At 42.3% G+C, this 23,606-nt stretch overlaps 1 protein-coding gene across 1 annotated transcript in view; it reads right to left on the reverse strand.

Annotated features, from left to right (window-relative positions):
* The window catches only part of CDH18 (cadherin 18), a 2,258,828-nt gene that overhangs the window by 1,768,833 nt on the left and 466,389 nt on the right, over positions 1 to 23,606 (reverse strand). The window contains exon 3 of the mRNA XM_078687769.1: positions 4,828 to 4,927. The gene's annotated coding sequence lies outside the window, so the exon portion shown is untranslated. The remainder of the gene's footprint in view (positions 1 to 4,827; positions 4,928 to 23,606) is intronic.

The raw sequence follows: 23,606 nt of genomic DNA on the forward strand, positions 1-23,606 counted from the left end.
GACAATTTGTTAGAAAACAGTAAAATGATCAAGACATTTACGTTGCTTTTATTTGCATTCCTTCAGGTTCTATCATTCTGAAAGCACGTTCCATTAATCGATATTTAATGTTGAAAATGCGATAACCTTGCAAGTATTTTTTTCCGTCCGAAAGTGGCTGTGTTTCAACACCGTTGTTCCAATTAGGGATTTGTCCTTCTCTGTGAAATACTTAGATACGTCTTTTCATTGCTCTCTGCACAAGGTAATAAAACAATGGCAAGAGGCAATCCATCACTCTGGTGCAACCTGTAACACCATTGCTATTTTAAGGGGCTCTACAGCCTCAAGTGTTTCTAGAATACTAATGGATGCCCAGCACAAATGTCGTTAAAAGGCTGTACCTTGAGGAAAAGGGAAAGGAAAAGGAAAGGGAAGAGAAGAGGGGGTGGCCAAAGTGTGGAGCAAACAGAAGTAGCAACAAAGGACAGAAGCAAAACAGAATGAAAAAAGCAAAGAAAGACTGAAACTGAAGTAAAAAAAGATGAAAATACAGAGCGTGTTGATGTTGGACCTGGCCCTCTCTGCAGGCTTACCCTCAAACCTTTTACCTTTTTTTCTCCATTTTTTGCTAAATTTGTTTTGTTGGCCTTAGAACTCTGTGCACTTTACCACTGCTAATCAGTGCTAAAGTACTTGTGCGCACTCCTCCAAACATGACAACATTGGCTTATACTCAATTGTCATATTCAATTTACTTGCAAAGTCCCAAGTACAGTGCACTACCAGGTGGAGTGGTGTGGCTCACTGGTTAGAGGCGGCAGACCCGGAAGCAGAGAACGGCCCAGGACCAGGGTTCAATTACCAACACGGCAGGGTCGTGGACCAGGGTCAGCGGACTTGATAATTCTCGCCTAGGTGCCTACTCTAACCAGGGATCACACTCGGCAACTCTGGGCATTAGCTTGCCTCATCTCTACAACGGCCCCCCGCATTCGCCGGGGATGCCTGGTTTCACCTTGGAGATACCCAGTAGGGACCATCTCACAGGGATAGCCAGGATGGGTTCCCCAGCGGTCTACAGCGCCACGACGCCTCAGGGCAGCAGTGCGCTTTACGAGACACATACATTTACATTTATTTAATTTAAATGCTACTAGTGGGCCTGCAGCACTGATTGTGCAACCCACTTAAGTAGTGCTGTAAAACATGTTTCATACCTGCCATTGCAGAGCAAATGTGCGCAGTTTTAAACTGCGATTATGGCCTGGCAAAATAAACCTTTTTCGAGGCTCAAACCTTCCTTTATAATATATATACTTCACCCCTAGGGTATGCCCTTGACAGCCACAAGGGCAGGGTGCAGTGCATTCAAAAAGGTGAACATGCACATTTGAGTTTTGCATGTTTTGGTGGTGAAAAACTCTAAAATTAGTTTTTCGCTACTGGAAGGCCTATTTCTCCCATAGGATAATATTGGAGTTGCCTTGTTACATTTTATACATGTAAATTCCAAATGTGAACAGATAACCAGTTCATGTTTGGTGTCTCTGGAGCCCTTATTTACAATCCTAACTTATGGGGATGTCAGATTTTAAATTATAATTCTGAAAATGGCACTTTTAGAAACGTGTCATTTTCTTGCCTTAACAATTTGATGCCTTCAGCATGTTTCTGGTCACATGAATGGTTGTAGCTGGCAGTTCGGCTTGGTGTATTTCTCCTAGACAGCCACACACAATGTGCGCTTAGAGGTGACTGGATGGGCCATCAGTGTCAGCATGGGAGGGAGGAGCTGCACACAGTCCCACTTACACTTGAATAGGCTGTGTCCTGTCTCCACACAAAAGACCTCATATCCCCTACAATTAGTCCTGAGTCAGGGTAGGGAAGGCAGGGCATCTGTGCATTTAAAAGGCAAGCCTCTGGAAACTTCTCCCTACTTAAAAGGCATAACTGTATATAAAAGAAGGACCTCAGACAGCTTCAGTACACTTCTGGACCTGTGGATACTCTGCCAGGAAGAAGGACTGCTGTGCTGGTACAAGGACTGCCACGCTAAGGTTACTGCTGACCTGCAACCTGCTGGCCTCTTGCCTGGAGAAGAAAAACTAGACCTCTAATTTCATCTTGAACCCAGGAGCCCGGAGTGACTCAAATGGCTAGTCTGCCGGCCTCCTGATGTGAGTCTCAGGGACACAAAAGGCTTCCCAAAAGCTCCTGGACCTGTTTTCAGTGAGTGCCTGTCCCAAGTTGAGTCACTTAAGTCCTGGACCCTTGGTGCGGCTCTAAAGCTCTTGAAATCAAGCTTTTGGACTCTTTGTTTTTACAACTGGGCTTGTTTGCACTGGGACCACGATGTTCGCATCAGAAATCAATGCAAGCCTTCACTAGCCCGTCTCGTTGCAAAGCAGCATCGACAGCCTGTAGGCGACCACCAGAGCAAAGCTACAACCTGCCCATCCGTGTCACCTGGCCTGCTCTCCGCACCATTGTGACTACCTCCCACAACTCTATCTTTCTCCTCACAACCCTCTCCAGTGAGAATTGGAATCTTGGCACAAAACTTGAGAAGGTAAAACTTCAGTGGGACTAATCTAATTTGGGATTGTATCCGACCTGTGCTCCATTGCGGTCGGCCTGAACCTTTGACTTTTAGGTGCTATATTGCAGTTTATTCTTTAAAAAATCATAACTCCAGTTCTACTAATTGGATTTTTGTCACTTTGGTCTTGCTTTATTATTACATTAAGCTCTGTTATTCTAACTTGGTGAGCGATCTTTTTGTGTGGTGTTTTCACTGTTTTACTGTTTGAAGTGTTAGACAAATACTTTACACATTGCCTATAAGTAAAGCTACACTGCTTTGCGCCAAGATACCAGGGGGGTAAGGACAGGTTAATTTGGGGTTTGCTTGTGACTTATCCTGGGATTGTGGTTGCAGCTTGACCAGGGCTCACAGCCCAGTCAACTAGTAACTCAATTTCTAACTGTTAACATTTCGTAATTTAAAGATATTGGTACAGACTTAATAGTCGTCATTACCCTTGTTCAATGGTCCTATTTATAAATATGTTGGCCAAAAAATACAGTGTAAAATTCAGTGATGTGATGAATTAAAGGCAGTTTGAGTGAGATAAAAAGGGATGATTCATAGTGGGGAAGGTCAATATGACTGTTAATAGTGAGGCGCTATACATGTCCAGTATATATGGTCGCATTTATAAAATGCCTTTGTCCAATAAGGAGTTTGCTTTCTTATAGGCCAAAATCAACAGGTTGGGAAGTCTATACAAAACTAAATGCAACCACATAATTCTCTGTCACAATAAGACTAGGAAACGAAAATGCCATACCCAATATAAAAATGTCATGTCAAAATACTACTGAAAGATACAATTTGAATATACCTGAAGTTAATGACTTGAGAAGTTTTAAGAACTCTATAAAAGTAAAATTAAAAAACTCAATAAAACAGGCACTAATATTTTTATTAAACACCTTGGTTTTTTAATCCTTGAGTTGCTCTGATACTTCTTCCTCAAAAGACTTTTACTGTTCTATTTTGGGCCTATGTCATATAGCAACTGTTTTTTTATGCCCGGTGGTGGTCAGCCAACAATTACTCTGTGTTTCAGCAGTAACGGGCACTGATATTACATTTTCAATTACAGAGCTGATGGACAGCCTACAAATTGCAAACATTTGGATGATCTTGTACTGTGTAATTCTTCAGGGAGCAATTGTTAGAACTAAACAAATGAATGTTTGATTTCTCCTCGTTTTTTGCTGTTTTTGCTGTCTTGTGCAGCACATGTCGAAACAGCAACACGCCGTTGATTGTTTATGTGCAGGAAGGTGACCCTTCCAGCACATAAACAATCATTACAAAAACAGCACCCATAGAAGTTACAAAATGCCATTTAAAGAATGTTTATGTGCAGGAAGGAACACCTTCCTGCACATAAACAATCTTCCCTTGCAATGCAGACACCCTTACACCATGGTGCTAGGCAGCTAAATGTAGTGCCAGCACAGTAGGAAACGCAGGGCTGCACCAAATTGTTGTAAAACTGGTGCAGCCCTGTGTTTCAGAAGTGGCAGTTCGTGGTTTAAAGCCGAGAAGCCTAATGTCGCACTCCGTCACTTCTATTGTAAATCTGCCCCTATGAGTTAATAGTAAGATTACAACTGAGGAGGCTCCACCGTCGGGGCAGACTACTCTGCACATATCAAGATAGGACATGCATGTCTTTTTGAGTGCGGAATTCTTTGCCACAACTCCACAGTCCACAGTCAGTAGTTTGAGAATAGAAAACAAATAGGAAATGTACACAAAAGTATAAATTTACCTTTGTTATTCAGGCACCCAGAGATTGATTGATTTGCCACAATCCATGCAGGGTTGATCCGTGGACAGATTTTGAGCATGATTCTGCCTGTGGGGGTTCAGTAGTTTTAGCCATAAGGCCACATTCCCTTCTTTTGGGACGGAATATGTGGTGTCATCATACAACAATGAAGGAAAAAGGAAACTGTCCTCTAAGATTCGTATGTTATTACCCATTTTGCATTAATTCTTATGTAAACAAGAATCCCAACACTTTTAAAATGATGTCCTATTTCCATTACTTCACACAATACGTAATTATATTTTGTTCCTGTTGTCCTCTTGTATCAATCACATTGTAATGATCCATTCTGTATCATATTTTATTAGGAACACCTTTCTAGAAATTACGTGAATGACTGTCAAAGATTTAGTGAATATGTTTCATTGAAGTCCAGCACACATAAAGCTGCAAAGCACAGGTAAGAGAGTCATAAAAAATAGGATGCGCTACTTACGTTTTTTATGGGTATCTTTTACCCGGGCTGAGGTGAAATGATTGACTTATTTTGGATCCAATTTCCATCAAGTTTCTAACTCTGATGTTGGTGTTTCTAGCTGTAAAACAGTGAAGCACATCTGTATTAGAGACTGTTTTGCAGGATGTACTTCATATTAATTACTGATGATATAGAAAACTGTCAAAAGAGAAATTGGTCTTTTTTTAACACATTTCTGACAATGCAATTGTCTAATGGCAAAAGTCCACCATTGCTTGTCCTTCCCATCTCATTTGGTCTTTTCCATTTAATTCCTCATGTTCCCTTATATTTCTCATTCTTGATTTTGTTTTATGGGACCCTAATCAAATGGGTCCCATAAAACATATACAAATAGTAACTCTAGTGCTCCCTTTGGATACTCTTGTAGCTTGTTGAACTGATGAAACCCTAAATTGATTCTCTGAATGCCTTGAGAAGGCATCCAACCTCAGACCCTGTTTGGTGTCAGCTTTGTGGTACATTATCTGCATTATGGGCAGCTACCTATAGAACCTATGAGTAAAAATATGTTCAATAATCTCTGGCAGAAGTGACACATTGGTGTTTAAGTTTTTTGTGTGCATGAATATTTCAGTTTTCTGTAATGTCTGAGGATGAAATACTAATAAAAAATACTGACACCAATGCTGATGGAAGAAGGAGAATCAATGCTGCTCACAAAAAAAACAGGATCACCCAATGTGACACTACTTTATCCTTCTCCGACATCTGTCTGGGTCAGATGTACTTGCACCGTGAGCTATGATTCATGTAGAAGCCAATACCAAGCCAGGTAATGCATGCTTGGAGCAGGAAAAGCTAGGCAGCTCAAGCAATGCATGACTACATCTTGGCAAAAGCAGGAAATTGACTCAATTTGACAGGTTGAGATTTTAAACTTCCAGGACTTCCCAAGTGTGACTGTTAGTGGACTGCAGGACATCTGTTATAACTCTGATTATGAGAGTGAGGTATCTAGCAGCGCACTGATAAGCTACTCATCACTGGACATATTTAAATACTGTAAAGACACTTCCTGGATGTTGATGATGCCAGGTCTCTGACTGCTCAAGGCTAAGATGGGGCTGATCCTGAGCCCTGTTAAACTTTTGTCTATCTATCATTAATTTGTTATGCTCACCTGGAAGCCCCGACTGCCAAAGGATGCTAGAGTCAGTGACCTGAACACGCAGTAGGTCCTTCCTTAAGGCTCACCAAAGAATTGAAGCAAACTGCCCAAGCATCTAATCTTCAAGTGACCATGTCCCTTGCAGAGCTCACTTGTAATCTCCAGGATCCTCTGTGCATGGTGTAAGCACAGACCCATCTCCGGCGCTTGCCTAGGTGCCAAAAGCAGAGATTCTGAGCAACAATAGGTGGTTTCCCTGAATATGCCTTTCAGTGAAGATAGCCCTTGCTTGCATCTGCAATATCTTATGGGTGGCCCCTTTGATATTGTGCCTCATTGTATCTAGCTGGTTCGCTCCCATTTTCACACAAGTGTACTGATCTGATGATTCAGTGAACTTGTGCATTCACTCCAAGGTTATACATTTAACCATGTGGTCACAGGTGCAAATGTGGTTGAGTCTGCTCAGACTTACACCATTAAAAGTTTGATACCACGTGCACCATTAAGTTGATTAACGTTAATAATTTTTTGTAAGCATGAAGATATCACCCTCACACTCAATCTTACAGTTCTAGACTCAGCGCCTTTCATCCAGTTTCTCTATTATATTGGGTTCCTGAACTATCCCACTTTTCTGTCCTCGGGGAACCCGGAACCTATGACTAAGAGAGACCAGGTCTACATCATAATTCATATTGTTGAGCAAACTCAGCTGCAAACTTTAGGGACCAAGAAGTATGTGCTTTAGGGTTTATGCATTCGGTTGTGATCATAATGGTTATTGTGACTGTGAACAGACCAGTCAGGGCCATCAGTGTTATCACGTGGGTCAGTAGTTATATTGCCTCCCATAGGATAACACTGATCCATTGTTTCCTAGGATGGAGGATTGCCATATTTATTTTTGTATGCTCAAAATGTTTTATTGAATAAACATAGAAACAATATAAGCTGTAGCAAAACTATCCGTCAATGTACTTTTCCTAATAAAACGGAAATGGTAATCTCGAGTGGGATAAATGTCTATTATGAGGTTACTTAGTAATTTCACACACACAGTGCAAAATATTGACCGGAAATATCGAATAGTTTCACTAACCATAATTACTTCTCAAAATAGGTACATAAATCTCCTACTCCCACCAAGAAAACACAATTAAAAAAAACAAAAAAGAAGAATGCTTTTCAAAACACGAAGAATACACTGTTTCTATATTTTCTTCTCAGTGATGGGTCAAAAAAGTACAGATCTCAGTTGTGCTTTATTGTGATTAGCGCCAGTGAAGCTACAGTGATAGCACAAAGTGTGACAACGTAGGACTTTGGGGTGGATTTAGAGTTTGGTGGCTGCCAGACAAGCACCGAAAAAAGTGAAGAAGTCCCATACGCCTCTGCTGCTGCTTTTTGGACGATCACCCGCATTTGTCAAACTTTAAATCAAGTTCTTGGTTTACATTTAATTTATTGGAAGCTATATGTTACATTCACGTCAAACCTAAGCTTCGTTCACACAGACGACGTGATGAAAATAGATTTTTTTTTCTACAGATATTAGTCCCAGTCCTTGAGCACTCACTGTCACCACCGTTAAAATTGCCCCCTTCTTTAAATGCTTCCTCATTCACTTCCTTTTGAAGGCACATTTAAGCAACAAAACCAACGTGAATGTACTTTAACACTTTATGCTTCTTTTTTTTCTATCTACTAAAGCTTTTTCCACTCCTCAACCAACATGTGCTCCTTGATTCATATTCACCTCCTCAAGAATGGAACAAGACCTCTTTATGCTGAACACAAGATTTCCTATTGCGCGTGATCATCAGTCACTACACCAAAGCCCAAATACACAGTACACAACAATATTACATGATACAAAGCCAGGCCCGGACTGGCCGTTGCGGGAACCGGGCAATTCCCCGGTGCGCCGCAAGGATCGGGGCCGGTTTTGGGCCCCTGGGGGCCGTTTTTGTTACAGAGCCGTTTATGCAGCATAGCTGCAAAATCGGCCCTGCAACAAAATCGGCCGAAAGCCGGCTCCGGCAAAGAGCTCAGACCTCCCCCCGGGGGCGGGCCGAGCACTTTGCCTGGGCCGGTTTTGGTTCCTAGTCCGGCACTACAAACACACTTAAGGAGTGAAGAAATCTAATAATGGAGAGGGGAGTAGTTTTTGCATAAGCAATTATCTTCTCCCCACCACCCCCAGTAAAAAAGCATGTGACCCTGAGTTGTTTATTCAAGTGCTGCAAACCCCTTTTTGTATCGATTGTTGAGGAGGCTTTAGTTATGTAGATTATATGTGGAAACACTTTAGTGTATTCCTACCCAGATGAGCATGGTGCTCTGTTAGTAAATGTCAAAAGACATAGAACCACATCAACAGAGAAATCACACACCAACCATAGTGTCTACTACTGTTCCATGTCTGCCCACCAACATAAAATCTGGAGCATAGACGTGCAATAGATTCTATTGTCGGCAGCTGAACATGACAAGCTATTAGAGCAAAAACACAACTTGAATACAACTCAAATGGCAAGCATCTGTTCAACAGAACTAACCAAAACATCTTGTTAAAACCAACAAACTGTTGTTTAAATAATAAAACTGAACAATGAAACGGAACTGCCATTATTGACAGATGTGCTGACACACAAAAAGTTTGCTCCAGTAAATGAAAATAGAAACGCGTGATGCTCTGCGAAGATGTTTCATTGAACAGTTACTTGAGCACATCTCCAGTTGGGGAACCAATTTCTTGCATCTAGGCTTCCTGCTGATATCACACCCGCAAAAAAGCTGCAGAGAACATGTCTACTGAAGATAAGACCCTGACAATGGAGGAGTACACCAACTTATGCCCATACACCTGCAAAAATCCTTCATCTTCACAGTTATTGTTCCCTAGCCCAATTCACTAATGCCAGTTTCCTGTTTGCCTGATACATATATTTGAAGTAAAGTTAACTTTTCCACCCAGGCACAGGGAGCCCTCATTTTACTTTATCTAAAATCCGCTTAACAGTGATGTATCAATGTCCTGATCCTACGTGTTTACTCCTCCCCCTCGCTCTCCAAGTCCATTAACATAGGCAATCACCCTTGCAGCCGCATCCTAACATTTTCTGGCCATACTACTTCGAAATAATTCAGTGTGGAGCCTAGTACTTCCCCTCTATAGATTTTCCTGCTGGTGCACTGTAGTATGCAGTTGCAAAAACAAAGCATACTTTTTCAGAAAGAACAATACTGGGGCATATTATCAAGGGATTTACCTCCGCTTTTTTGTCTTTAAAAGCCAAGAAAGCGGAGATAAAATTATCTCCCTATTATCTAGCTGTCGCTAACATCAGTTAGCGACAGCTAGTAGGAGATAGCGACCATCTTGGGCCCCGCTTTGCATGTCAGAGATATTTATCACTAATGACATGCAAAGTGGTCGTGCCAAGATATTAGCGACTGGAAACTAACATCGCTATCTCCTATTACCAACTTTTGGAGAGCTTCCCGCGCTAACCGCGAATATCTTCAAAAGCTAACACCTGCCCTGAGCAGTTCTTAGCCATGTTATCCAATGGGAGGTGGATAACATGGCTAAGAGCATTAGCTCGGTAATGCGTGAATATCGCTGACTTTACAGCGATATTCATGCATTTCGGCCGATTTTTATCGCTTAGGAGATTAACCTTGATAATAGCAAGGCTCCTAAGCGATGAAAAAATCACCGCAACACGGCGATAAAATTATTGCCGCTAAGCCAACATAGCGATAATTATCACTAGTTGTTGGTAATATGGCCCACTGAGTCTAAATGTGGCATTAGTCCAAGTTGTTTAATTTAACTTTTTAAATTACCAGAGTCTAACTAGCCCCAAAAGAGTTTTGATCTCCGCTTGCCCTCTCTCATATTTATCCATTACACATTTCAACTAGTAGTGATAGTGAAGAAAATGTGTTGTATGGTTAATTAACACCTTGACAACGTAAACATTTAAAAGAGACATGTTATACAGAGCACAGTAAAAAAAAAAGCAGAACATTATAAAACCATCTGACACAACGGACGCATAATGTCAGAAAATAAGCTAGGCTATTTAAAAACAGCTGTGGTTAACTTAAAAGCAGTGTGATTAAGTCAATTGCAGGTAAGCCAAAGCGCAGAGTGCTTGTGGTCCAGAGTGTGAAAATGTGTGTTAAAGAGTTAAGCGTTTAATTAAAATGGCCGTCAATCAGCGGTCTACTTTGGATTGTTTTGGATTTAAGATTTAAGAAGGTCCTGCACCTCATGTATGGTATTGGGGTATTTACAAAGAATCCTTTCTCTTTAATGTACCATACATGCCAATATTTTAGAAAAGGTAATTGGGAGATGCTGCACTGCTTTATAGTATTTGCCTATTCTCGGCAATTCGGGTGGGGCTATGGTGCTAAAAATCCAGTTTGTGCTTCGTTGTAAGTCTTTATGCCATGAGTTAAAAAGAGTGGCTTTAATAGGAACCACCTAAAATGGAACAGCGTCGGGCAGCAACATAGTAAGTGCATAAAAGTTTCAGATTTGTAGCCGCACAGCCTGCACTTTACAATGTTAGAAAGGAGTGGCCAATTTGGATTAAAGTATTTTATTTCTAATGCCACCATCCTTGCAGAAAGTATTTGGGTAAGATAGCCTTTCCCGATTGCGCAATTGAGATATTGTTGTGGCTGCAGGCCAGCATGACCATCGTTATTATACATGGTTGCCTGGGCATTTAGTGAAAGAGTGGACTTGGGATTTTCCCTATCCGCAGTGTTCGATAGGAGCTTTATCTGTTTTTTCAGTATATTTTTCACTTCAGTGTGCCTGAGCGATAAAGCGTTTAGTGTCGTCAGGTCTATTTCGAGGGTGTATGCTGCCTCCATTAGGTTGATGGACCAAGGGCTGTTTCTAGTTTTAAATATGTTTTGAAGGACCGGCTACAAGGTGCAAAGCATGGCCGAGATGCATCTGTGATAGTATATTAGAAATGCCCTAATGTCATGTTGGCCCACGATAGACCTTCCAGTCCAAATTAAATTCTCACCAGAGATCCCCAAGTATAATATGGCAACCTGAATGCTCTCTTGTAGACGTTTAGGTGTAGTTTTCCATAGTTTTAATGGGTTGTCCTGGGAAGGCGACACTGCCATAAGTAATTGCGGATGGTAGGATGGCCCTGAACACTTTTCGTATGTAGTAGGGATTTCGAGGGTGGCATTCAGTTGGCAGAGCCTGATGGTAGTTAGTGCAACCTCATCCTTAAGATGACTCGAGCTGTGTTTTAGGGCCCCCATTTGCTGGGAACCAGATGCCCAGATAGTTGTACAATTTTGCTCCTGTTTTCTTTAAGGCGCAGAGGGAACAGTAACGATTTAATAGCTTTTGCATTCCCTGAAGGATATCACCTTTGTTTTCAAGGCATTTACAATAATTTTGTTTGCCATGTTGTATGTGTGGAGTGCGTTTAGGGCTCTCTGGATCCCTATTTTGCAGTGGTCAAGCAAAACAATGTCGTCCACACACTGCAATATTGCGAACTTGGTTTTTCCAATCTGTGGAGTAATTTAAATTGTGTTGTTTAAGGCCAAGGACATGTCTGCTATGTATAGATTAAATAGCATTGGAGCTAAGATGCATCCTTGTTTTAGCCCTTGATTCGTGTTGATCTTCCTGGTTAGTGCAGTGTTTAAAAGCTTGACCCTCACCCACGCTGATGTGTACAGGGATATGATGACGCTAAGCAGGTTGCTCGGAATGCCCCACACCTGACGTTTGCTCCATAGATTGCTCCTGCCCGCCAGGTCAAATACTGAGGTGTAGTTGACAAAGCATGCATAAAGAGCAAATGACTTCTGGGAGTTGACCTGATGGATAAGGTAGGAAAGAGTGACTATATTATCCAGTGTGGAGGAATTCAATTTGAATCCTGTACGACAAAACAGAATAATTGCATTGGTTGTTGCCCATGAGTCAAGATCTTTTAAAATGGCAGAGGCGTATATCTTCGCCTTAATGTCCACAACAGGGAACTCAGGCAGTAATTGATTGGATTCTGTCTATCACCCTTTTTTAGAAATTAGGTGCAGTATTGAACCTCTCCAACTATCTGGAACTTGGAAGGAATTGAAGCATTTACAGAACCGTGGAGTAATAATTGCAGGCCACAGTGCTAGGTTTTCTTTGAACAGTTGGGCTAGGAGCCAGAATGGGCCTGGTGCCCATGATGCTCTCATTATGGGTGGTGCTTTTTGAATGAAGTTAGTCATTTACTTGGGGTCGCATCTCTTTAGATCATTTGAATAATCTAAAAGTTCAGGTAAGAAAGAACTTGTGGGCATATTATCAAGAACGGCGTTAAAATTATCGCCGTTTAACTGCTGCTAAAGTGGCGATAATGGGATTGATAATATGCCCTGGAGAATTCCAATAGGAGCCCATGTTCACACCAGAACATGGACTTCTATTAGAATTCTCAAAGGCATATTATCAAGCCCATTATCGCTGCTTTAGCGGCTGTTTTCTGCCGCTAAACTTGCGATCATTTTTTATGCCGTTCTTGATAATATACCCCTTGGTTGTTCGAGTATGTATAGTGTTTTCAAATGCATGGTCCACATGGCTTCGTCGATGGCATTAGATCTGGTGTCGGTCTGGTGTGTTTTGTTTTTGATAGGCTTCCATAAATTGGCCTGATTACACTTGCTCATAAGTGAGTATACATATTGCCACTACTTGTCCCTTAGCTGTTTTTTAACCACCCATACCAGTTGCTTAAGTTGTTTTCTTGCACTCCGCAGTTCTTGTTGCAAAGCAGGTTTGATTTGTTGTTTATGGGTTTTGTAGCTTGCTTTAGTCAGCCTGTGAACATTTTCTGAACTAATCAAAATGGAGTGGTGTTTGTTGGACATTTTCGGGAGAGAGCACCTGCAACCTAGGACAGAGTCCAGTGATTCATCAATGCCTCTGTTTCTGAATTCCCAATGGGTAAATAGATGTTCATCGCTTTGGGCCCACAGGGACTTGCCAATGGTAGCTTTCCATGCTATTAATTTCTTCAGACATACTGGGCCCCATTTTATTCTTTGGATTAAAAATGCAGATTTGTCATGGAGAGAGTTGCCCAATGTCTTATGACCTTCACGTTAAGATGAGCGAAGGTTTAGAATTGTATGGAGTGGAAGATGGTCGCTCTAAGGTAAAGGGAGTACTTCACAGCTCTCGAGGTGGTCCACAACTTTTTCTGAGGCAAAGATATAGTTGATTGTACATTGCGACTATTGTATCTTCATAGTCATCCCAATTATAATTTAAAATGTCCAATTGTCCTGTTGTTCTACTGCAAACAGAGGAGTGTGAATTTGCACACTGAGATGGAGTGCATATCTTAATGCACTGAGGCTGGCTTCCTGAGACATTACACCAAGGTATGGAGTTTGATTATTCCAACTAGGTTTGGCAGAAAGGTACTCCCACAGAGTTCTCGCTAGTGTAGGGGTATTAGTGATAGACAGCAAAAATTTGGAGAATAATCAACATGGTTGATTTTCTTCAAATAATGCTTATAACAGGGATTTGTCTTATCTGTCTAATAATTGAAGTTCATGTTTAATTTACAAGTATTATACCTTTTCGAAAAACATTTGAACATGTATTATTATCTCTCCTCTTTGTGAAACCTTGGACATGCAAAAGTGACATATGAAAGTGGGCCTTGGAAGCTGCATTTGAGAAGATCAGGAGCAAAGCATCACAAAAACAGTAACCACAATTTCTATCTGAGGCCCAGTGAATAATGAGAGTTAATTACAGCTTTAAGGGTATTTTTATTTAGAGTTTGGTAAATCATCTTTATTCAAAATCATAAGTTTTATTCATATTAGTTTTAATAATCAATGATTTACATAAATTGTTAAAGCACTGGTTAATTCAAATTATAATAAAATGTATCAAGTATGTTTAGTAAAGGATGAAATCTCTATTCTAAAAATTGGGCAAAAAGGTGGCAGAATGAACCCATAAAGAGTTCAAGTTCAAAAGAAAATGAGATCGGGTATAAAGCTCAAATGAGATTCAAAGCAGAAATTCCCGTAAAGAGGGGTTCATGAAACTCAGCAGAGTCAGAAAACGGCAATGAATAAGGCAGGGTAAATTTGCAGTAGGAGTAGAAACTGCAGTCAGCAATTGGGTCTGGGAAGTAGAAGGTGGTAGGGCAAAAGTATAATGGCAAAATGAATCTGTGTAAGAGCGTAATGTGTGAAGCTAACCTAATCAAGGAACAGGTGTTGTTATAAACAGATAAAAACTTTGTTGCAGTATGTTAGACCTGTCATTCTTAGGGTGGTCTTCCTTAAAACCCTTTGCCAACTTACCTTCTCTTTTTGCTGAAACTTTATGTTGGCCATAGAACTCAGAGCACATTACGACTGCAAACCAGTGCTAAAGTACATGTGGGCCTCATTTATGAGAAATGACGCATCGCTGTGGGAAAGCAGCAATGCGTCACTTCTCAGTGCGCACTCCTTGCGTCATGATTGATGCGTCATATTTATAATATGATGCATCATATCGCAAGCAGTTACAGATACGTCAGTATTTCTGACGTATCTGTAGGCGCAAAAGTGACGCATTGCTGGAGTGTGTCACAAAAGTGACGCAACTCCAGCAATGTGTACTTTCACATGAGCAAGTCCCATGTTGTTAGTGCTTGCATCAGTCTTACGCCTGCCATGAAGCAGGCGGAAGATTTTGACGCATTAGTGGCCAAGAAATGGCGCAGTGAAATCTTATAGATTTCTCGGCGTCACTTCCATGACCCTTTCTTGTGTCAAAACACCCCCCTGGCATACATTATACCTGGTGCAGGTATAATGTGGCACAGGGGTTTACAAAGTGACGCATCTACCTAGATGCGTCACTTTGTAAATAAGGTGCAACAAGGCGCATTTTTTACACCACTGGTGCGTAACAAAAAGTGACGCACCGGCGGCGTAAAAGTGACGCACAGCCTCATAAATGAGGCCCCTGTGCTTCTCCCCTAAACATGGTGTAGTTGGTATATACATGATTGACATACTCAGTTCACTTATAAGTCCCTCGTAAAGTAGTATACTATATAACCAGGGCCTGTAATCTAAATGCTACTAGTAAGCCTGCAGTACTTGTTGTCCAACCACACAAGTAGCCTTGCAGATCTTTTTCAGGCCTGCCATTTCCAAGGCCTATGTATGCAGTTTACTTCCACTTTAACTTGGCATATGAAGCCACTAGCCAAGCCTTACCCTCCTGTTTTATTACCCCCTAAGGTTGGTCCTATTTAGTCCTAGGGGCAGGGTGTTGTGTAAATCAAAGGTAGGATGTGTACTTTTAAATTTTACATCTCTGGGTATTGACAAACAGATATGTTCGTTTTTCCTTACTGTGAGGTCTACTCCTCTAATACGCTAGAATTAGGAATTCCTTAATATCTTTTCAAGCTGTAATTCCTTCATTAGAAAGCGTAGATGCATTGTATTTTATATCTTTGAAATAGAAATGAGAAGTACTCTTTGGTGGTAAAGATGGATTTAAAATGACTATTTTAGAAAGTAGACTTTTCTCTGCTCTTAGCTTAGCTCTGTATGCCTGCAGGCTGTCTCCAATACACATCTGGGGTGGGTGACAGCTACACTTTGTGCATTCCAACTAGACGGCCACAAACAAAGGAAGGGTGGATGTGACAGAAAACTCATTTACATTCATCTGCTTTCTGATAGCTCTTCTGGGCAGGAAGAATAAGGGGAGCTGACACATACACCTGACCAGACAGTGCCCTTTTTCCCACGCAAAGAGCTGATTGCCCCCAGAGAGTGCCTGCATCGTAAAAGGATTTGGGTCTGAAGCCTTCATCGTTTGCATGGATCAAAACCAACCCAGTGAGTCTTCGATGTTGACACTTGGTTCTTCCAATGTACTTTTTCAGCGGGCCCTGTGCAAGTCCCTGAGCCAGCCTCCCCTTCATTCCGGTCGGCCTGAACTCTAGATTTACCCCAGCCCAGCATGACCTCAAGTAGCCACTAAGCGCTTTTCAACTCTCAGCACTAGACTTTAATTTATTTTATAAAAATGCCTAAGTCCATTTCACCTTATTAGGCCTTATTTTACTCAAAAAAACATTGTCTATTTGTCTAAACCTGGGTTGAGTCTTTTTGTTGTGTTTTCATTGTGTTACTGTGTGTGTTGCACAAATATTTTACACATTGCCTCATTAGTTAAGCCTGACTGCTCTCTGCCAAGCTATGAGAGGTTGAGCACAGGTTATCTATTAGTGTGTATCTAGCTTAACCTGACTAGGATTGCGGTTCTTACAAGGTACATACCTCTAGAAATCAGAGACCCAATTTCTAACAGTACATGTTGGATTTTCTCCTCCTGTTGTCCAATCATCTTTCAGCACTCCTTCCTGGGAACATGATCACACCTCTTCTCACACAAATACAATGGTTCACAGACAGTAATCTCCAAGTATGTAACATTGTTGTATTAAATACTACACATGAGACCTTTTTACATTCAGAACTTCTATTTCCACGAATAAGACTACATCTATAACCTTCTAATAAAACAAATTGCATGTTAGCTAATGTTGGACTTGGCACTTTTTGCAGGGTCATTCCTGAACTTTTTGCCTTTCTCCTGTATTTTGTCTGACCTGTTTTTGTTGGTTTTATGACTCTGGGCACTTTACCACTGCTGATCAGTACTAAAGTGCATATGCTCTCCATATTGTAAATTGATATATGGATTAGTGACTCCATGATTGGCTGGTTTGGTTTACTTGTGCACTGAGTGTGCCCAGGGCTTGTAAACCAAATGCTGCTAGTGGGCTTGCAGCACTGGTTGTGCCACCCACAGAAGCAGCCTGTAAAAGTGTGTCTAATGCTTGCCATTGCAGAGCCTGTGTGCAGTCTGGTACTGCCATGCTGACTGGGCAAGTGCACCCACTTGCCAGTCCCTAATCCTTCCCTTTTCTTCATATCAGACACCCCTATGGTAGGCACAAGGGCACGGTGCATTGTAAGTATAAGGTAGGACAGGCCCTGATATGTATGGCATGTGCTAATAGTGAATTACAGCCATTTTACTTTTTCACTATTGCAAGGCTACCTATTCCCCATAGGCCAGAATGAGCAGTTTGATTATTACATATTATAATCCTAACTGACTCAGGGAACCTGGTAGAAATTCGAGTTTAGTATGCCTGAACTCAGAATGATAAAATACCACTTTTAGAAAGTAGGTATTTTCTTGTCTAACTATCCAAGCCTGTATCTGCTATGTTGTGTATTCCTTGTCAGGAGTTTGAGTGACAGGGGCTGGGGGATTCCAGGAGACAGGGTGAGTCAGCCCAGTGGTGAATAGAGAGATCTACATCTAGATGGGAGGGAGGAGTTGCACCTGGGACCTGAATAGGGCTGTGCCTTCCCTCCACACTGCTGTCCAATCCCTCCTGAGACTTCAGCAGTGATTGGCCTGCAGTGGTTGCCTGACTGCCAAAGAAAGGAGAATGGAACTTTGTGTGCTTTATTCAACTTGTGAAGGATCTCCAATGGCTTGAGAGAAGAGCTTGCCTCCTGCTGAAGTCTCAGGAACAACAGACTTCAACCACCAGCTCCCCAAGAGTTTTTTGGAAGTGCCTGCAGCTGTTTTTGGCCTTCTGAGGGACTGCATGTCGCAAGGAGCTGGAAGCGCGACTCATGAAGAAGAAGCGTGTCGACGTCGCAGCCACTGCCGTTGCATCACCGAACAAGGATGTCGCCGCTGTAGCTGTGGCATTGCACCGCATCATAAGAAACGTCTTGCAGCATTGAAGAAGCGGGTCACCATCACAGCGGCTGCCATCGCATCACTGAGCAAGGGTGTCGCCACTGTAGCTGTCGCATTGCACCGCAGAAGCGCCTCACATCCACGGAGAAGCTTGCCACCGTCAGAGCCGCTGTCGTCGCATCACTGAACAAGGGTGTCGCCGCTGTAGCTGTCGCATCGAGCAGACGCGTCTCGCATTGGGGGATGCTGTTGCATCGCTGAACAAGGGTATCACCGCTGCATCTGTTGCATCGAGTCGAGACATCTTGCAACATCGGAGGAGCGTGTCGCATCAAGAAGAAGACGCCATCTTTGTATCTCTGCATCAGATTCTCAACTCATCACCGTCATTGTGTGCAAGGGACTACCGCATCACCTTTCCTGCAACACTTTTGTTGCCCTGCGTGTCGCATCTTAAGGTACATTGACTGAAAGTGCTGCATTTTTAGATCTAAAGAGAACTAAGCCAATTCTACAATTTTAAGTACAGTATTGTGGATTTTTGTCGTTTGTTGTCTTGTGTTAAATCTATATAAAGAATACTTTTTTTAATATACAACTGTGTGGTGTCCATCTGTAGTGTTGTCACTGGATTACTGTATGTGTTCACAAATGCTTTACACACTGCCTCTGAGATAAGGCTGTCTGCTCGTGCCAAGCTACCAAGGAGTGGAGCAGGGGTTATGTTAGGAGTGTACCCCCTTACCCTGACTAGACGCAAGGGTCCCTATTTGTCAAAGGTACCTACCTCTGCCAACTAGAGACCCCTAAATCTAACAGCTAACAAAGGGCTATGAAGAAATAAAAACATCTGCAGTAGCGGGAGAAAATTATTTGCACAACTTCATTCATTGAAATGAAAACAAGTATGTTATAAGATGTCAAGCTCATTAAACTGGTTTTCCCCAGACTTACGACTCAGGTACTTCACTGACATTAGTAGGGAGATCATGACCATGTGTTTGTTCTAAAAAAAACTATCTATTCTTCTGCACATACCTTTTCCACTTAATCATGCCAAAACTTGAAGCCCCAGCTACATTGGAAAACGTTTCTAACTTCCTCAACATTAGAATTACATTGGCAATATCAGCATTATTGGAAATGGGGCTCTCTAGTTGGCAGTGAGCTTGCACCCTGTACAGATCGGGCCCTTTTGTCTAGTCAGTGTAAGAAAGTTCCACACCCAAGATAACCCCTGCTCACTTCATTGGTAGCTTGGCATGAGCAATCAGGCTTATCTCAGAGGCAATGCGTAAAGTATTTTCAGGGATACACACAGTAACACAGGGAAAACACTACAAATGAACATCACACCCGTTTAGAAAAATAACCAATCTTTATCTAAGTACAACAAGACCAAAATTACAAAAATCAAACATACATACGCAAAGATATCACTTTCAAAAGGTTTAAAATGGTTTAGTCAGAAAAAACTATAGATGGATCACTTTTATCACTAAGTACCTGGGATGCATCAAAATCAAAGATGAAAACAGACTGAGGGGAGCTGAAATGCCGGAAAAGCAAAGCAATGCGTTGGTCCCTTACTGCCAGGGGAGGTGATGCGTCGGGTCCTCACTGTAGCTCAGGGGAGGTGATGCATTGATTCCTTACTGTGAGGAGAGGTGATGCATCGGTTCCTTATGGTTTCTTACTGTGAGGGAAGGTGGTGCATTGATTTATGGACAGGCTGCCTCGTTTCCTTACTGCTAGGCAATGCTGATGAAGACTTGGCGCACAGCCAAGATGCATAGAAAATATGGATGTTCTGGGTTTGATGTGGTGGTGGTGAAACAGGCGCTGTGACAATTTTCCCAGCCGCGAGCGGGTGATGTGTTGAATCTTCAGCCGCACAGCAGGGACTCCATTGGAGTCAGAGTGGGTGTCATGGACAGCAGAGTCACGGTGCTCAGGACTCGGGCTGCGGTGAACTTGGAGTCGCACAATAGGCACTGCATTCATTCTTTCTCCATGCCGTGGGGATGCATATGTTTTTCCACCTCACAGCAAGCTTGAGGTGGGAGAAACAGATGCTGAAGACCGGTACATGGCTTTTCTTCTCTTCTTGTAGTAAAAGACACCTCCAAGGGCCCAGAACTACAATTGACACATCTTGTCAGGGCAGACCTCCCAGCAGAGGAGTGCAGGGGCTGCAGGTGAAGTCTTTGATGGCACTGAGACTTCTTAACAGAAGGCAAGCCCATACAAGCCCTTGGAGAACCTTGGTAAGCAGGATAATGAAAACAAATTCCAGTCCTTTCACTTTCCATGACAGAAGGTGCAAACAGTAGGCCAGCACGACACAGCAAAAAGCAGAGTGGCAGTTCCCCTCCTACAGCTTCTCCTGCTCATCTTGTTGGCAGGATCTTTTCCTAGTCCTGAATTGTTCTGAAGTTATGGTATCACATCTCCAGTACTCATATCAGCATCTGCCTTGGAAGTAGGTCAACTCCAAAGAAAAGTCTTTGCAGTGCACAAGACCCTGCCTTTCTCTGACTTTGCTCCATACACACAAGGGGGGGAGACGGCTTTGTGTGAGGACAGGCACAGCCCTATTCAGGTGTTAGTGACAACTCCTCCCACCACTCTATGTCAGTAAGACCCATCAGCCTGTCGATGGGCCATCAGGATATGCAGGGCACACCTCAGCTCCCTTTGTGAGACTGTCTAGAGTAAATGCACAAACAGCCCCACTGTCAGTCTTAAACAGATGTGGATTCCACAGGCAGGCAGGAAGAGACATAGAATGGCAAAGAAAGAAAATGCCCACTTTCTAAAGTTGCGTTTTCAAACATGCAATTTAAAAACCAACTTCACAAGAAAACATATCTTTTAATTGTGAGTTCAGGGACCCCAAATTGAAAATCTCTATCTGCTCCCAATTGGACCTGGCACTTGTAAGATACCCTATGGGAGAGATAGTCCTTGCAATAGTAAAACATTTATTTACCAGTATTTCCCTATCAGGACATGTAAAACACGCCAGTATATGTTCTACATTTTATGTGTACTACACGCTGCCCATGTGGCTACGTTGGACGTACCTTAGGGGTGCCTAATATGTAGTAAAAGCGAAGGTTTGGGCCTGGCAAGTGGTTGCACTTGCCAGGTCGACATGTTAGTTTAAAACTGCACTCATAGACACTGCAGTGACAGGTCTGAGACATGGTTGCAGGGATACTCATGTGGGTGGCACAATCAGTGCTGCAGGCCCACTAGCAGCATTTAATTTACAGGCCCTGGGCACACGCAGTGCACTTTACTAGGGACTTACCAGTAAATCAAATATGCCAAGCATGGTTCACCAATCATAATCACAATTTACTCACGGAGCGCTTGCACTCAAGTATGGACCAGCAGTGGTAAAGTGGTCAGAGTTCTTAAACTAACAAAAACCGGATAAAACACACGAAAGATGCCAGGTCCAACAGGCATTAATAACATGCTTTTAAAAAACCCTTCAAACCTGTCAGATATCCCCCAGTTTTTCTTGGGCATGCTTTTGATAATCTGTTTTTGGAACATATCACACTGAGTAATGTTGTCCCTATACACACTTAAAATGTCCACACAGCTTTTGCACATGACTTGGTTTAAAATCTAAACACTTATCTGCACCTCCATCATCATTCCCCTCATGCAGCTTTTCTAGGGCTTTTCCTGAACACCATTGATAACAAATTAACAAAGCCAAATGATTTCATCAATTCTTTACTGTCACACGGGTAATTCATATTTATAAAAGAAAATCATAGATGTAGTGCCACACCTAGTGTGATAAAGGTCTCGTTTTGAAGGCTAACTCTAGGAACTTAATGAGGATGTCTGTTAGAGTATGGTGGATGGCCACTTTTCCACTGTCTCAGGATTGCTCACTATATTTAGAAGTATGGATCTCTGTGCCTTGACTGGAACTCCCATTGTCTTGTAGGATGATCTGGAGAAGGGAAAACGAGTGACGAGTGGCATGTCACTATGATCAGATAGCAATCAGGTGGATGGATTATGATGGTGGAGCCAGTTGTGTTTCTACAATCAGAAACACAGTTCTTCCCACAACTCTACAAAGAGTGATGGATTCAAAATTTAGCAGGATAGGAGCACTTCCCATGACTCTAAATAGAGCAGGGGTCTTGAATTTTGGCATGGTGGAAGCAGAGCCAATTTATAGCAGTCCGCCCACTGTGCCAAACTCTACCTGATCCACGTAATGTCTTTAAAAGGGCAAATGACAACAAAAACATCTTTGACGTCACCATGGCAAAATAAAGTGCCCTAGATTTTACATCCTCAAAAAACTAAGCACAATTTCCTCAATTCCTCTGGTGCCCTACCTGACTTTAGTTCTTCCTCCCTTTCGACTCTGGCATTCCCTTCCGATAGCCTACCTTTGCCTTTCACCTGTCCTGACTGCTATGCTTCACCAACTCAGCCCCATCCTCTTTCTTTGGGTGCAGATCTCACACTCCAGGCCATCTTTTTTCAACTGTCAGTTCTTCCACCTTACCCTTCCTGTTTCCCTGTACAAGTTCAACCCAAGTACCCTTTACTTGTAGAGACCAGATTGGGCAACCTTAGTGGTATCATTATGTCTTTCCTGCCTGTATTCCATAGTTAAGTTCTTAGAACAGCAAAGGCAAATATGCTACCTCCATTTCTCACTCCTGGCTGCCACCAAACAGGCGTGGTGAGTAGAAACAAAAATGCAAACACTGACTGCCTTATTGTCCAATGGAATGTGTTGTTCCTGCCAATGTGATCTGGTAGAGGTGGAAAACTCAAATATGAGGGCACATGCTCATCGCCAGCACAGATGGCTTCAGAAAAAAGGGTCAGCTCCCCATTCTCACAATATACATTTGCAACGTTCAACCTTAAACACACAGGGTCATATTACCAACAACTAGCGATAATTATCGCTATGTTGGCTTAGCGGCAATAATTTTATCGCCGTGTTGCGGCGATTTTTATCGCTTAGGAGCCTTGCTATTATCAAGGTTTATCTCCTAAGCGATAAAAATCGGCCGAAATGCATGAATATCACTGTAAAGTCAGCGATATTCATGCATTACCGAGCTAATGCTCTTAGCCATGTTATCCACCTCCCATTGGATAACATGGCTAAGAACTGCTCAGGGCAGGTGTTAGCTTTTGGAGATATTCGCGCTTAGCGCAAATATCTCCAAAAGTGGGTAATAGGAGATAGCGATGTTAGCGACTGTTTCCAGTCGCTAACATCTTGGCACGCCCACTTTGCATGTCATTAGTGATAAATATCTCTGACATGCAAAGCGGGGCCCAAGATGGTCGCTATCTCCTACTAGCTGTCGCTAACTGGTGTTAGCGACAGCTGGGTAATAGGGAGATAATTGTATCTCCGCTTTCTTGGCTTTTAAAGCCAAAAAAGCGGAGATAAATCCCTTGATAATATGCCCCACAATCATTAATACAAACAAACTTTTTGGGAACTTGTACTCGTTGAAGAAGGTATAAAATGTGAGTTATGCCTCATAGTTAATGTTTGACTCTTTCAACAGGAACCCCGACAAGTAGTGCATAGTGGAGAAAGCTAAGACAGTGATAGAAACCTTGAAAATAAGGAGAGTGGTGCTTCCACACACCATATCCCTGATCCACTTCTACAAGTTCAATCTTCATGCTAAGAAAATTATCACCTTATTTTCAGTTTCCTGTCTGCTATTGTGCTCCTTCCTTTAGCTTGCAAGTCGTCAATGATAGTGACTGCTGCATTGACCTTGAGAAGAG

This window comes from Lissotriton helveticus, chromosome 4_1 (assembly GCF_964261635.1).
Source record: "Lissotriton helveticus chromosome 4_1, aLisHel1.1, whole genome shotgun sequence".
Lineage (NCBI taxonomy): Eukaryota > Metazoa > Chordata > Amphibia > Caudata > Salamandridae > Lissotriton > Lissotriton helveticus.